We start from the raw sequence: 17,551 nt of genomic DNA, 5'->3' as shown, positions 1-17,551 counted from the left end.
GGCTGGAAAAAAAATACCGAAGTGCGTGACAGCCTTGTTTGGTTTCCTCGTAAGGACTGTTCTAGTATGGCCGAGTCGTCAAGGAGCCGGTCATACTAGACTAAGAGGGGGAAACCGAAAAGAATAACCGCCGTAATGACAGTCTTGCTACCGAGCCAAATGTTTCGCTGTTTAAATTGAATATTACTCGAATTAATAGTTCCAATCCGTAACATTCCGCCCGCACGATCCGTTGAATACAACTCGGAGTTTAGTTGTGACGCGATCTTCCTTGAGGACGCCAAGATAGGGGAGATATATCGCCGCCGATGTTTCCGAGTGGTCAGAGATCGCCTCCATGTGGCCCAAAGATTCATATTCCTTGATGAACTCCGTGTACAGCTGCCGATATGACGCGTCCGTCGACAACCGCTTTGCTACTCGTCGAAGGCAACGTGGAGCCGTCGGCTTACTCTCTCCGAGCAACGAGGTTGATTCCTTGAATGGTAACGGAACGATATAACGACGGGTGGACTCCCTTGAGTAAGTGTCCTTGAAATGCTGCTAGCATATCAAATCGTCCGGATTTGTTTCGCTCCTGCTGTCGATGGGATTTCTTCCTGAATCCAATACCGTTGTAATATCTGGCGGAGGTCTTCATCCTCCGAGCCGCCGCTTCGCACAGCTGAATGTGATGCTCGTACGTGACGAACTGTTGCGTCCACCGGGCCGGAGATAAACCAACCGAGTTTTGTTTGCTGTGCGATGAGACCGTGTGAATCCGACTTGACGATTTGAGGCTCGATGATTTTGCCGTGAGCGTCCGCTCCGATTAATGCGTCGATTGGTCCTTGATAAAGAAATTTTGAGTCCGAAAGGGGTAAATTGTTGAAAAGATCGCGTTTGATGGTTTCCGATGAAAATGATGGCAGGATGGTGGTGAGTCGCTTGAGAATGTAGACGTAAATTGTAACCGACTCGTCAGTTAACAACGACTGGATTCTAAGAGAAACTACTACCCTTGTTGGACCCGTGTTGAATCCTCCGATGCCGATGATTGATACAGCCGCTGCTTTCCGTTGTAAGCGAAGATCATTCACCATCCGCTCTAAGATGAACGAGAGTTCAGAACCGGGATCGATCAGTAGTCTGACCGCCTGTGAAAGTCCTTGATCGTCATTGAAAGCCGTTGCACGAGCAGTCGCCAGTAAAACTGCTTGTGGGAAATCTTCCGAGTTGAGGGAAGATTGCGCAGCGTCCTTCTTGCTGAACGCTCGCTGCCCGTGGTTCGATGTCCTTGATGGTTGAGGAGGGGGAGGGGTTTCCGAGACCTTGAGACTTCCCTCCTTCACATCTGTTTTGGAAGAATATCCTTGTAAGTTCATCCTGTACCCGAATAGAGTTGATCCGCCGACCGAGAGGAGAACGTCTATCCCCTGGTGGTTAGACCTGCTTACCGGATGTCGAGGGTTGGTCCGATGTTGCCGCCGCCGTCGTTGTGGCCGGAGCCGCCTTCGTCCGATCCCCTGGAGACCCTTGATGAATGAGGGAATGATGTTTTCCCTCACATTTCTGGCACCGTTTTACCGAACGGCACGAGTTTGCTCCGTGGGGGCCGAGGCAGTTATAGCAGAGCCTACTTTTCTCCACCAAACTTCGTCTGTCAGCAGGGGTCATCGAGAGAAAACGAGCGCAAGTCGTGATATTGTGCTTGCCGTTACAGCATGAGCACCTATATTTATCCGATGACGGTTGCGCCTTGTCGTTGTCACCTTGGACCGTTCCCGAGGCCGTGTGCGTATAACTCGTTCCTTTCGTTGCTTTCGCGGGAGTCTTCGATGGAGCCGTCTCCCGTTCGAAGTTCTCAAGGGCCCGGGCCCAAGCCGCGATAAACTCGAGAAATTCCGTAAGTAAAGGAACCTCGAGCCTTGATCCGAGTCGGACTTCCCACGCTTCTCTTGTATTAGGGTCGAAACCGAAACGAGGATTGGAATGAGAGACCGAACTCTACACTTCCGATTGTACGAAAAACCGATAGTCAGTGCACTCGCGAGAGGATTGTCTGTTCAAACGCGAGGAAAACCGCGTTTCTTCGAAAAATTCGAAATTCGAAGCTCGAGGAATGTCCGATCCCTTGCCGAGTGTAGATTAAACGAATACGAGAGAGAAAGGTAACCCGTGGTACAGTAAACTCACTCGAAACCGATCGCAAAATTCATCTGTCCCAGCAACGTTTGTTTTGATCGTTCGCGGCACTCACTGACTCGAAGGTAAGAAGGTTTGAATCCGTTCCGATGATGACTGCCCTTGCGACTTACCGACTGACTCCCTGGATACCGACCGATGGAGAGACTGACCGCGTTATCGACTGTGATCCTCAAGGGTGAGAGAGAGAGAGTCCGATTCACTCGAGGAATGCTGAGAGCACGTGTGCCGGCGAGTTTGTATAGCTCATTCAGCGTACGCGCACTCTTCGTAAGCACGGTTGACCTTCTCAAGTGTCGTCTTCGAGCGACACAAAGACCGAGAGTCTAAACCCGATAAATAATGTTCGAGGACGCACCTTTTTCTGTCGATTCTCACTGTCTGTGATATCACCCGAGAGGAGCCCGAATTCTCGCCACGAGGCACACTACAATTCTCCAAGTTTTCTCACGTTTTCTCACACAAAAATCCGGCTCGAAGGAACAAATGTTGCGTATAGCCTTGAGGAGTATGAGGAAACGTAAGTTTTCTTTCGAAGGGACTTGGTCTGTCGGGTGTTTCTGACAATCGGGAAAGAAAATGGCACGAGTAACGAACCGATGGTTGAGGTTTCCTTGATCGGTTTCCTCTTTTTCCGCACAGAAAATAAATTAGTACAAAAAAAAAAACAGAACGGAAGTACCCGAACAAATTAATCATAGATTAGAAAACCGTGAATTATAACGAGGACGTATCCCGAGGAAAGCCGCTATTAACCGGTTGGAAAAAAAATACCGAAGTGCGTGACAGCCTTGTTTGGTTTCCTCGTAAGGACTGTTCTAGTATGGCCGAGTCGTCAAGGAGCCGGTCATACTAGACTAAGAGGGGGAAACCGAAAAGAATAACCGCCGTAATGACAGTGTTGCTACCGAGCCAAATGTTTCGCTGTTTAAATTGAATATTACTCGAATTAATAGTTCCAATCCGTAACAATAACTCAAAAACCAACAACAGAATTTGACCCGACGCGCTAACCGCGACCGTCCTCTACTATTCACAGCGCTGATTGCTACTTAACAATAAACCACTAAACAAAAAAAATAGGACCAAAATCGTACTCGATGCGCTATATGCCATCGTCCTCTACGAAATAAAGCGTTAATCACCACGCTACAATGCTCATCCACAACGGCAATAACTGAAGCTAATCCTTATTCGACGCGCTAGTCGCATACCTAGCTGTTACTCTTAATTACGTCGATATCCACGGTAATCGTATGGGTATTATCGAAACGCATCCGATCTCAATTCGTACACACAATTCCCGAAAAGTTCACAAATCGCCCTGTTAATCCGAGCGTCCACGTACGATGATACACGACCTACACGAGAGGTGACACTTTTACCTAAGCTGACTCGACTGGAACCCATGCAGCGGAATTTGGTTGCACTCAATTTGAGACAAGAGCGACTCACCCCAAAACTATGACTCTCCGCGTTATCGCAAGAACTCAGGCTACGGACATCAACAAGGAGGTCGGCAAACAAATTTCGAGTGCCACTCCAACTCAACGAGGAACTGGCCAACCGTTGACCGGTGCACCAATCTGAATTGCACTCGAAATGCGTTCGCAAAGAATTAATAGCGCTTACCGCTTCGCAGCTACACCAAAAACGCGCCCACATCTGCTTCCGCCATTTCGCACTCCAATTACGTTTATTGGTTTTTGAAGTGAAAACTTCTTTAGCGGCGCTCTGCACTTTTTTAGATGGGTACAAAATGTTAAGCTCGTGTCAGATCCGTAAGCGCGTCAGATCCGTAGTCTGATCGAAAAAGCGTAAGACGGAAGGAGAGGGGGTAATATCCCCCTCTCTTCCTACCGTACGGCGAAAATGTATGCCTGCTCCGTCTGTCTCGTTTAAGTGGCGCTGGGCGCCTGCGCGTGTGTGTTTGTACTACAGCCTGCTACGCGCATCCACAGATGGTGACTGCTGATGTGTCAATCGTTTGTATACTTGTGAAATTCGTGTATATAAAGTGCTGAAAAAATGGAAATGGAAGAAAGTGCATTTATTAACAAAAAAAGGGACGAAGAAATATCGAAAGAGAATAAGTGAGTACTTTATAAAAATATACATATGTACCTACACATTATAGATGTAATATTTGTAATATGTTGATACTTTAAAGCCTATATATACGCGCGACAAATTTCAGCGACATATTTGAAGGAAATCGTTTCTTTTTTAATAATGTATTAAAGCAATGCGCGCGTGACTCATTGGTTCTTGATATTAGGAGTATCAATTGTGACACTGACCACATTGACTTATCAAGTGCTTTGCTAATCGAGTGTAAAAACGTGTATTACGTATAAAATCATAAAAAATACGATACCAAACAAATAATTTCACATGAAAATAAATGAAATAAAATGATAATAAATAATCTTCATTTTTCAGAAAAACAAAAGAAAAAAGGAATAAAAATCGGAAATATCAATGTGCGTGGCGTCAGCGTAGAAAAGATTTGAAAAACAAAGATTCGAAGGAAGAAAAAGAAGAAGAAAAAAGAAAAAGACATCGTGAAAATCAAAGGGCATATTATTTATGTAATATAAATTGTCATGTTTGTCTACGATAGCGCAGTAAATGAATATTGTATTTTACCACATAAATGATAGTACTTTTATACTGATAAATAAAACAATTCGTGCGAAATTATTCCCTAACCATTCCAACATATTCAAAAATGCACAACTGTCGCGAACTGTCGCCAGGACTCAAGTGTCGAGCTCCGCTAATCGGAGTCGCAATTGGAACATGCCTCGAACATAGGTGCTATCGGTCGTGAAAAACTCTTCCGCTCTCATTGGTGTTGCCTTTCCGAAATTCTTATGGCCTAACTTATCGCTATCGTTGACTCCCGTTGTTGCGGGGTGCTGATTGGCTATCCAGTCTCCGGTATCCCGTAGTTTGTTTGACAGTGGCGTGGTGACGACTTCACGTGGTTGCGTGACGTCAGCGTGGTGAGCGGGGAGGCTACGGCTCGCCGGCCACCAACGGGAATGTCGTCCGCCTTGGGTTCCCTCGCGGCAAAGCTCTACGTTGACGCTCCCTCCGTAGCCTCATGGGAGGCGCTCCTTTCGTCGTGGTCCGTCACGACTATGATTCTATAATGCTTTTTGAATTTGCCGCCGGTCCCGTGTATGATGTCGTATTTACTCGAAACAGAAAAAAAATAAACAAAAATCCTGAAAAATCGTATTCGCCAGACCGGAAATTGTCCCCTCTCAGAGTATCGGTTGCGTGACCTTTGTCCTGGCACTCTTTTATGAAATAATTAGCGGTCTGATCCGCGGGATCCCTAATTTCGAGTCTTATCTAGAGTTCGGGGAGCCGTTTAAAACGCGCATCGAAAATGCCACGTTACAAGGTATAAGGTTATATATTTAGAGTAAAGGGTTGAATCTGTGTAGGTATAAGGGTGTATTTAGGGTGAAGGGTTCAATCCCTGATCCCAAGACGGATGTTTATTGTATATATGTGGGGTAAAGGGTTAAAGCTATAAGGATGTAAGGGCCTATATGTGAGCTAAAGGGCTGAATCTATAAAGGTATAAAGTTATATATCTAGGGTAAAGGGTTAAATCTGTAAAGGAATGGAGGCATACACGTAGGTTCGAGGTTAAATCTGTCCAGGCATAAGGGCATATATATGGGTTCGAGGTTAACCTTGTGAAGTTATTGAAGGGTGGAAAGAAGTGTGGCCTTCTTGGTGAAGGGCCTGACGACAGAGAAATGGACTGGGGCGTGAAAGGGAGGGGGTGAGGTAGTGAAGGAAAGGCCGGGTGGTGGAATGAAGGTCTGCATTCCTGACACGGCGGCGGCGGCGGCGAGATATCTTTATAATCTGAAGAGATATTATTATTATATACATCACAATTATATTTCATACTCTATACATGTGCAAAGAAAGGATGCGAAAAGAGTAAAAACGGAAGCAGTTGTCGAAAGTTTTTTTTTTTGTTGTTGTTGCAGTTATTTCTATCGCGAGCGAAGAGAAAAAAAACGAAAGTGGAGATGTCCGGCTGCTAAGTGGGAGAATTCTTGGTGGGGCTGCAGAGTAGTAACCTCTATTAATCCCTACCGAACCAATTTCGAGGACGATTTAGATCGGCGCACCGATTACAGGAATACTCGAAATTCGTTTGCCGATCTTCTTGTTTGATGGCCGTAGCTTAAGTTTTCGCGATAACGCGTAGAGTCAATTTTGTTTATGAAAAGTATCGAGTAGATTCATGGTTTTGAGTTGAGTCATTTTGTTTTTAAATTGCGTGCAGCCAAATTCCGTTACACGGAGTCTCGTCGCGCCAGCATATTTGAGAGTGTCACATCTTATGTAGGTCGCAAATCGTCGGGGGTGAGCGCTTGGTTTGACAGTATTTCTATTTGATATTGGGTTTGAAACGCGTACTATTCGTACTTCGGACGCGTTGCAATTAACTTCTTTAAATTAAAGTTAAGAAATTGAGAATTATTTGTAAATGCGGATAGTAGTCAGTGTTTTGATTAGCGCTGTTGTTTAGTAGAGGACGACCGCGGTTAGGAAAGTAATTTTTTGTTTTCAGTTTTTGCCCTTTTGTTTACTATTACGAGTGCGACCAGCGCAGGTAAGATGAAGGTTTCTTGGATTGCTGGTTGTTCCTGATGTTGGTTGATTTTTCTTTTGTAGTTATTTTCAATAGCGCGAAGAGTGAATCCTGTATTATTTTTCATTTTATTATTATATCGCCGCTATTGTGAAATATATTATTTTTTTTATATTTTTGTCGAATAGCGTGTAATTGGTGAGTGTCTTTCTCTCTCTCCAAAACTAACCCACCCCTCTCTGCGATACTGAGCAACCGAGCATATTGCCCGAGGTTTACAGAAGATAAAGATTTCAAGGCGTGTTGAACACGCCAGGTGCCCAACAGAATCTCGCGATATGTTAAGTATCATCTTAATTTTTCCAGCTTATATCGCGGGCCGCCAAAATATTGTGTACGCGGTAAGTTTTCGGTCACTCTTCCAAGTGGCTGAAGTGCACTAAAAATCAGCGTCACAATACATTACCATTTTATGAACCGGGACAATTTCTAGACAGCTGAAAATCAACTGCGCATGCGCGAGTTTTATCGGCTGTTCGTGCAGGCTGGTCACCTCAAGTGTCAACTGTCAAACTCTGTCTCTGTTGTCGATGTAATTGATACGAATTTTTGAAGTTAGAATTCAAAAATAATTGAGGTAGTGAATCGGAAAGGTTTGGGAAGCATTTATTATTGGGTCAAAAAATTGATTCTTGAAAGAACGGTCTGAATTTAATGGTTATGCTGTTTGATAATTCGTTTTATTCCATTGAAATAAGAAATCTATTTAAATTATTATTTTTTTTTTGAGTACGGTATGTTTCGAACAAAATTATGAAATTATTTTTTTCAGAACATTCATACTCTCTTACATGACATATATTTTTTGAAATTTATTCAAAGTGGTGCGCTGTATTGAAAAAAAAATAAAAACTATTTTGAAATATTATTTTTCAATTTTTTAAAATATTTTTTACGTCCTCCAGACCTTAAATTCTTTTCTCACACTCCTACTACTGTTACTTTATTCCCTGTATCCTCTTCTTATCACTTTACGGTCTCAGTTCCTATAACGCGTCAGCAGAATGCTCCCTCTGCCCATGCACTGCAGCTAGCCAGTCCTTCACATTCTTCACCCCATCTACGCACTCAAGTCTTTGCTCATTCGGACAACATCAAAAAGACCTCTCTTCCTTATTCCTTCCCTCGTCTTCTCGTTGCACTCTCCATGTCTTTGAAAATGAATCAATTGTACACGCAAACATTCATCTCATGAATGTAACTTTCTCTCATTTCCTCTGATTCTTCGTACGTGCGTGTAGTCGACGGGTAACGAACCCGAAATAAGCCATCATAACATCACGGCTGAGTGTGGATGCGGTCATGGATATCCGCTCATCGTGATCACTATCGTCTACCCCGTAACATACTTATTGATTTTGTTGAAAATTAGTTAGGGTTTCTGTAGCTTCAGACACTTGGGGTAAGGAATAAACGAGATAACACAACACGGTGAATTATTCGTGAAATGAAAAGATTGCGTTTATTAATGTATGGTAACGGAAACTGATACACATGACTGTATCATGGCGTAAATACATGCACACTGAAAAGAAGGCGGAAATCCACAGACCAAAGTCCAGAATCAAAACAAAAACATATCTTACGTATTAACGTCTTATTTTAATTCTGCTATTGACTAGCTCGATCCTTCGTCTATATCCACACACAGAAAAGGCGCCAATATTTGCATATTCTCAACAGATTTTTATTTTATAATAATAATGAATATATTATAAATTCAATCAAAAAACAACCAGAATTATTTTACTGTATTGTATTGTATGTTATACGGAGGTAGCCGGGCGCTCAGTCCCGCTGGACCAATGTGTTCGGGGCCATTGAGGAATTCTAGTATGTAGAAAATGACGTGAGGTTGGCCAGCTTGGCGAATTGAAGCAGCCTGCCCACCCCTATTTCCTCAATGGTCTGCTTACGCGGTCCCTCGAGCCAACCACACCGGGTGATGAAGTGGAGGGGAGTCTCCTGCTCCTCCTCGCATCTCGAGCCAAGGACTCCGTTCTGAGCCCCAAGTGTACGAGGTGCCTGCCCGTGTACCAATGACCGGTAATGAGACCCATCGCGGTTTTTAACTCGGTCCTGTTTAGATTGATAAGCGTGGCTGCTAATGCTTGCGATGGTCCTTAGAATAGGGCCCTCGTATGAGCCATGCCCGGTGCTCTGCCCCAGAATTCCGCGAGGCGGGTCTCCTTTCGTTGCTTAGATAGGCGTTTTACGTGCCCCGGAGATAGGTCAATGAGATAGTCCTCGTCGCTCACTTGGCGTGAGGCTCCCTCTCTGGCTAGGTTGTGTGCGAGCTCGTTGCCTTGGATGCCACTGTGTCCTGGCACCCATATAAGGCTCACGTGGTTATTCTTTGCCAGCCGTGATAGAAGAGTGATGCAGCCCTAAGTCAGCACTGACCTCACGATGTATGCGTCCAGATGTCTAAGTGCCACCCGGCTGTCACTGCAGGTAAATACCGCGAGAATATCTTGAATGTTCGCAGTCGGTCATCGCCGACTTGGTACCACTCAAGTTCTTCGATTGTTTCTCGCAGGCTGGCCATCCTATCTTTAATTTTACCCACGTGAAGTTGGCAACCCACTAAACGGAAAGGATTTTTTTATATTTTAATCGATTGTACTCGGTGCGTACCTGATTGTACCACCTTAAATTTCGTTTGTACCTTAAGGGGGAAGAAAATACAAGGGGAAGAAAAATTGGTCCGCAACTCATGTTGAGCTAAATATTTTGCGTTGATACTATTGTAAAAAGCATCGTTTGTACTCGTTGGTACCGATGTTATTTTGAAAAAAAAAATTCGATTTTTTTCGATTTTTTTCCCCTCAATTTCCCAGAGTTATTTCAATTTTTTTTTGTCAATTCATTTCCTCAATAAATAAATAAATAACTATAATCGCATATAAATATACCTGATTCGGTATTTAAGCGGATAGGAAATTCTCAAGCCTACTGCGAGACACTGTGTATTTTCCTTCTTAATAGGTGGTATTTTCAACTTTGATTTGAGTACTGAGACATAGATTAGTGTGAAATTAACTCCGTCAAACTTTATAAATGAACTTGAATCACTGATACCGTGAATGGTAGGTGGACCCTCTGTCGTGGCTCTTCTTCTGCCTCTCGCACCTCCGATACCCATACTTGTTGTGGTATCGCATGCGTATTTGACCGCTCATCCTGTCACAATATATCTAATGATTAGGTTAAGTGTTCATTGGAGATACTAACGCACATACAGGGTGTCCTGAGAATTCTGGGATGACTGAATAACTTGAAAACTTTGCGTAGTAGAACAATGTCGGGTACTAAGGTTGTAGATTAGTTGTTGTTGTCCCTTTACGAGGAGAACCTGCAAACTATAACACACGAATTTGCACGAGACTTCGCAGAATGAAGGAGTAATGAAAAGAAGCGAACGTATATTTCAGCTTTTCCATAAACACTTGACCGTTTTCTAGAAAATAACGGTTGAAGTTTTGATGCTGCTTCATGAATCTATTCGCGCACGTTGAGTCCAAGTTGATCGGTGGTGCAGTGGCTAGCGTATCGGCAATTTTTTTTTTCCTTTCATCGTCAAAGTATGCTTCACGAATGTTTCTTGTTTTATTGATAAATACAAGGGTGCTATGTTCCTAATTACAATTCGTCATTCCAAAGCAATTATCCGTTATACCGAAATATGCTACAAGATATTAGAATTAAAGATGATTGGAAATGAAAAATGCATGATAGCAGGTAACTTAATTTTTGTGTTTGTTGTTACAATATTAAAATTCAAGAAGATCCGGTGGATTTCTTGGAGTGATACCTACCCTAAAAATATTCGAGCCTAAAATTTTGTACCCCACGATCAATACACGAAGCCACATTTCTCGCTGTGAATGTTTGGAAAAGCAACGTCGTTGACGTTGCTGAAAATTTTGCGATCCAGTTATAATTTTGCGGCATACCAAATCATTTTCTTGAATGCTGGTGCCTACAATTGATTATGAATTCAATCACATCACGTCCACTTGTAATATAAGACAACATCCACACCGAGAAATGGGACTGTGACAAAAGTGCTTTCGTGCCTTGTTCGTGGTGTGCAAAATTTTTATGTTTATCATGTTTTTATGAAAGGTATATATCCGATCCTTTCAAATTATAATAATGTAATAATAAACATAAAATTCAAGCTACCCGCTATTATATATTCGTTATTTCCAATTATTTTCAAACCCAATACTCTGTAGCATATTTCGGAATAACGGGCAATTGCTTTGGAATGATGAATTATAATTTAAATATAGCACTCTTGTATTTATTAATAAAATGAGAAATATTCGTGAAGCACACTTTGACGAATATCGGAAGAAAAAAAAAACAAATGCTCGGTACTTTAACACGAGACGCAACAACTCGACGCCGTAACGCTAGCCACTGCGCCACCGCTCGGCTTGAGCACGATACGCGCGTGCGGATTCATCAAGAGGTATTGAAACTGTAACCGTTATTTCCTCGTAAAGGGTCCAGTGTTTATGGGTAAGCTGAAATGCGTGTTCGTTTATTTTTATGACTTTCATATTCTGCGAAGTCTCGTGCAAATCCGTGGGCTACAGTTGGCCGATTCTCTTCGATAGTTAATCAGTCGTAACCTTAGATCCTTGAAGATGACCTTCGAGGTTATTTCAAGGTCAAGCTGAATTTTTTGAATGGGAACCCATGTTTTTGACCCCAAAAATTAAAAAAACCAAAAATTCCACGATCAGATATGATATTGGACACTGCAAATTTCAATATTTGATTGTTACCTCAAGGTTGAATGTTTGGCTTACAACCAAGGACCAATCGTGATGCAGGTTAGTTTAATAAAGTAATCGAGGTCCACCCGAAGCGAATCCGAGTCAGATTCTGGAAATTCAAAATGACAGAGCCAAGATGGTGGCCGGAATTTGAGGATAAGAACCAATTGCAGTGTAGGTCTGTTCAATTTTCAGGATCGTACATGCAATCCACTTATAGTGACCTCGGAAACTCACCAAACGGATTTGTATCACGATAATCCGTGCCTTGGGCCAAGCGCTTAATCTTCTGATAACCTTTAGAGGTAAAAATTTGTAGTTTCCAATGTCATGTCCGATCGTAGAATTTTTCACTTTTGCCAATTCCGGGTCGAAAACATGAGGTTCTAAAAGCAAAAAAAAAAACGTCGGGTTCACGTTGAAATTGGCTCGGGGAAAATCCTACAACCTCAGTACACAACGGTTATTCCACAAGTTGAAGTTTTTGAGGTATTTGACCGTCGCGAAACTTTTGGTACACCTTGCATAATGCCAATGTAGTATTTTCAGCGTACTGTCCTCTCGTAAGTGGATTTTGCGGGCTGTGTTCAATGAAATGTAATCGTGTTATTTTATAAACTCATCAGAGATAACATTTCGCAATAAAGTTATTCAACCTTATTACGATTTAACTATGTTATCTACTATCTCATTATAATAAAGTAATTTACATTACGCAGATCTCTGATGCTCATAGTCAACTAACGTCGGAGGAATGGAAACTTGACGAGGAATATATTTTTTGTCACATCGATACGTTCATTACCAGGTGCAATGATTCCTTGGAAATATGTCAAGCAATGATCGATTTTGCACGGTAGTATTGTGTTGTCATATAATAACATACATGCAAATATTGACTAGAAAATTTCAGATCAGATGAAACGCAAATCATCTCGAAACCACGATTTGGTGGAACTAAAGGGACCGAATACGAAAGGCTGTGTGAAAAGGTAGAGAGGATGTTTCTGGAACACTTAAGAGTGATAGAAATATTATCGGGTACGATTTTGGATGTGCAAGCTCCTTGTTGGTTCGATGATATGGTGCGATTCCGAGAAGAAATCAAAGACTTAGAATTACTCATCGAAAATCTGATTACGAATGTGTTTAAAACCGTAAGAAATATAGAAGAAGGAATACAGGCACTGTATGGATTCTATAATTACACTCGTCGAGATAGTGTGAAGGCAATTTTTGATCGTAAGACCACTACCGTAAGTATTTGCATTCAATCTGCAGGTAAGCATGTGAATATTGCTCCCTCTAAGAACCGGTCATCCAATAATTTTGCTACTTATACCGGTGGAAGACTGCTCCATGCCCAATCCTTACCTCAAATCATCATATCAACTCCTTAAACGGCATTGACAGCATATGGTGCATATTGATTACCTTGTGATTGACTAGAACGATGTTTTGCGAAATTCGATATTCAGTGGTTTTGGAAGTCACTGATTACGAATTTTTCCTCGAAATTCAGAAACTATACGGCTGATCCAATATAGTTGACCAAAATACACTCGATTTGCATGATAATTGATTTTAGGGAGGTCACGAAGTCACTGATTGCAAATCCACTTTAAAAATCTATGACTTCAAAATAAAGGATCTAATATGGTAGACCAAACTGCTAAAATCAAAAGTACATTTTTTCATTTTGGTCCGCCGTATTAGATCCACTATTTTGAATTTCTGATCTTTGAACTTGAAGGGTTATGCGTAGTTCCGATTTTTCAAAGTTCAATTTTTTTAATACATTTCCGTAATGTTCATATATCTGAGTACATAAACAGAAAATTTCATGTCGATCCGATAAATATTCCCCGACAAAGACTCCCCGGAGCATTTATCAATGCTTTTGAAACTTTGAACGGGGTTTTCTCGAAACTATGTTTTTAAAGTCGGTTAGCAAGATTTCTCGGAAATGGCTGAACCAATCAGTCTCAAATTTTTAAACAAGCTTTATAAATACATTTTTCAGTCCTTGATGGGAGGTTTTTTCTCGTTGACAAATATTTTCCACATTGAGGTAAAGGTTATTAGGGAAAATCAATATTTTTTTCGAGAAGCCACCGTTACACTAAAAATTAATGTTTCACCTATTTCTTGGATTAAAGACCAGATACTGCTTTATATTAATCAAATCTTTCTTGCTTTTACACGTAAATGAATGAAAATTTTCGTTATAATTGTTTATAAATAGACTTAACGTTTACTTATTAATTTTAAACACCTATTAACAATAAGAAGTATTAAAATTAATTTAAAATAAGTAAAAAAAGAGTATACAGTGGCAAAAATCGGTACTTATAATGATTTATAGTAAATTTTATTCTTTTTTATTTTTTAAAAATCGAAAAAAAAATAGTCAGTATGGAGGCAACCGGATCGGTCTTGAAAGTTGCTGAAAGAACAGTAGTTTGAAATGAAAAATTTTAAAAAAAATCGAAAGGAACACTTACTTTCAAAAACACGATTTAAAGTTTGCAACTCAAAAATCTCAATCACAAACACATTAAATATTTTTTGTTTTGTATTTTTTTCTGTAAAGACCATTTAAAAACAAAGATTTAAACAAAAATGAACCTCAATTTGGACCATTATTAAGAAAGTTATAAACAAAAAACCAAGAGAAGAGCGATTTTTTGGAAAATTTGATATTTTTTTAACAAATAATCCAAAAAATCTCAAAATTCACCAGAAAGGCTCTTATTAGAGGTACTAAAAAATACTGAAAAATTGAGGAAATCAAAAATCAAAATTTTTCAAACCATCCGATTTGGCGTGGAATGCCGCGTGTATAAATTTTTGTTTTAATGTATTGAAGTGTCTCGTCATGAAAAATTACTTTTTTCGGGCTCTCAACTGCGTATGAGCCGTTAAATTCGTAATAAGCAACCACAAAATCCGGAAGTGCTACGATTCATTAAAATCAAAATATCTAGTTTTTTTCGCTCTTGGGGTACAAACAGTGAAATCGTTTTGCCACTCAAGGAGTTGACGGAAATTATTGCAAAAAAACGTACACCAACATTCCAGAGGTGACGACAAAAATTTCCGAGTCATCTTCTCAAGCTTAATTTTTTAAGAATTTTGTAAAAAATCTATACCCGCATACACGAAACTTATTGTACGCATTATTTGAAAGGTAAGAAGCTTAGAAAGTATCGTTTTTCGCATAAATTCTACGACAGAACTTGTCGTCCATCCACATAGGTGGACGCAAAAAAATATTTAAAAAATTTATACCCGCAAGGATGAAATAAATAATAATGTTCATTTTTATAATAATAAACACAAAAATTATAGTCTTCCACCTATATAATACAACAAAGGTTGTCTTCCAAGTTTATAAAGCTGCGCTCGGCATGCGGTAACCGAGCTACGGCTCCGACGCTGCATCTTTATTTGACTGAAAAACGGTCGTTGTTGTTCCAGACAGTTAAACGACTTTAATGAATTTTTTTTTTCTATATTATACATTTGTTCAATGAATTAATTTCAACTTTAGCAGATAGTTGTATTAGTTTTTTTACCGTATAAAGCGAGACTTACATACAGTGATGAAATTCGATAAAATGCTTTACTACAAAAAATAAGCAATAATGTCACTGTTTTACAATGATATTAAGGGATAATTTTAAGAGAATTTACACTAATATGCGAAAAATTCAGAGCCGAGGTATATTATAAAGCCTCATGTGCCCGGATAGCTCCAAACAAAACGTCTAACGACTTTCGGCATCGTGCAGACAGTTTTTTCCGCGCTTTCCACTGACAATAAGCCCACTGGAATGAAATAAGTTCAAATAAGGGTTATAGGAAATAGGCCAATGACTGCGTATCATCACTGCGTTAACGTATCGGCCCAAGGTGGGGTCCCTACGGAGAACGAATACATTTATTGATCTGTCAGGCAGGGAAAAAAAGGAAATAGAATTGGAAACATTAGGTATGACGAAAATTTTGTCACAATTGAATCGTCAAATATTCCTATCCGTAGTACTCCGGTATGGTGTTATTAACAACAGTTCATGTGATAACATATCCAAAACCCTTAGACTCAAATGGAAACAATAAGAAAAATCTTCTTAGAGAGTTATTCACCCCAATTGAAACGGAGAAAAAAAACACACACAGTTTAACCAGGCGAGAACTATCCTAATACATATTGCAACGTGCCTGTTGCATGACATACTCGTACACGTAACCGAGTACAAGCATGATAGCTCAACATAACAGAACCAACCTAACATGAGCAGGATAACCTCTACACACGACGAGGCGACAACACCGGGATAATAAACCGAGTATACACGGACCACGCTGAGCAGCACCGAGCAGCAGTATTCCAGTACCCAGTGAACACATGACCTCCATATGACGTCATAGATAGGTCACATAGAGATCATCGACTTTTTACATAGATATGACATAAAAATGACTTTATTGATGACTCTGATATGATGTCATGTAGTATGACATCATTATGACATAGTGCTGACCTAAAATTTGACTTTTATATGACGTCATGATTGTGACTTAAATATTACGTAAATATTATGTCTTATCCCTATCATATGTGTGACGTCACATCAAAGTCATAAATTTATATATTATTTACGTAAGAAATAAATCATACAATTACATAAATTACAAATCATATTCTGACGTCAAAAGGATATCATAATACCGTCATATTCTTACGTAAGAAACAACTCATACTTTTACGTACAATTGATGTACGATGAACGTCATACTTAAGCATCAGCTTCCGGTCATTCTTTTACATACGAGTGACATAATACTAATGTCACGACGGTATAAAAAAAAACGATCAACGATACTTTTCTATTTATGTTCTATGTTGTATCATGTATTGATTTAATAATTCATAAGTGGAATTTCATATGACATTTCTCAATTTTTACTTTTATATTTAGTGTCCAAATTTAACTTACCGCAAATTCTCTTTAAATGCAAACATTAAATATATTTTTAACATTGAAAATATTAGGATATTGTCATAAATAAAATATATAAACTAATTTTAAAATTAATTATTATATTGTAATAGAGGTACAGTAACAAAATAATCACTATTTATAAATGAAAAATATAAACATTTTGACTTTACAAGGTCTGTTGTAACAGTTTTTAATTTAGGAATGATACTTTTTTTTACCAAATAAATATTCAATTGTTTAGAGTCACAGGGTTTTACAAATAGCGATTCAAATTGAAAAAAATATTCGCCTTTTATTGTTACTTGATCATTGCAATTTACATCACTATTTTACCTCAAATTTAAGTCATCTTGACGTCAGCTAAATAACAAGTACGTCAGCTGGACGTCATATTTTTGTAAGCTTCCGGTACCAACTTTACTTCTCTATGACATCAGAGTTATGTCATTTTGACGTCAGTTAAGTCATAATGATATCAATTGGAGGTCATATTTACGTCATTTATCTTACGTAAGAATCTTACGTCAGGAAGTGGGAAATTATGAGTCATATGTGACTCATATATGACTCACATCTTACGTAAATCATGACGTGACATGACGTCATTCTGACATCAGTTTGACATAATTGTGTTCACTGGGTAGAGACCAAGCGTGACTCAATAGCCAGACGTTAGGAGCAGTGTCGAGCATAGCGCCGCCTGACTCAGGTATAGTTGTAGGAGCAGACGAGGTAAAGCACCCGCCTGACTCAAGGGGAGGAGAATAGAATTCACGATAATTTCGAGTTAAAGCGACCAAATTTATCGACAGATTAGCGGCCCATCCCGGCTTCGCACGGGTGGACATAAGATTTTTCTTATATTTTCACCTTTTATT

General features: G+C 40.0%; 1 long non-coding RNA gene across 1 annotated transcript; it reads left to right on the top strand.

Moving 5' to 3' along the window:
• Positions 1-1,354: 1,354 nt before the first annotated feature.
• Positions 1,355-16,359, top strand: LOC124187112. The gene is made up of 3 exons (XR_006871769.1): positions 1,355-1,367; positions 3,097-3,102; positions 16,048-16,359. It is a non-coding gene; the product is annotated as an uncharacterized LOC124187112 (long non-coding RNA).
• The last annotated feature ends 1,192 nt before the right edge of the window (positions 16,360-17,551 follow it).

Source organism: Neodiprion fabricii, chromosome 7 (assembly GCF_021155785.1).
Source record: "Neodiprion fabricii isolate iyNeoFabr1 chromosome 7, iyNeoFabr1.1, whole genome shotgun sequence".
Taxonomy (NCBI): Eukaryota; Metazoa; Arthropoda; class Insecta; order Hymenoptera; family Diprionidae; genus Neodiprion; species Neodiprion fabricii.
This window is presented reverse-complemented; position numbering and strand designations above follow the sequence as displayed.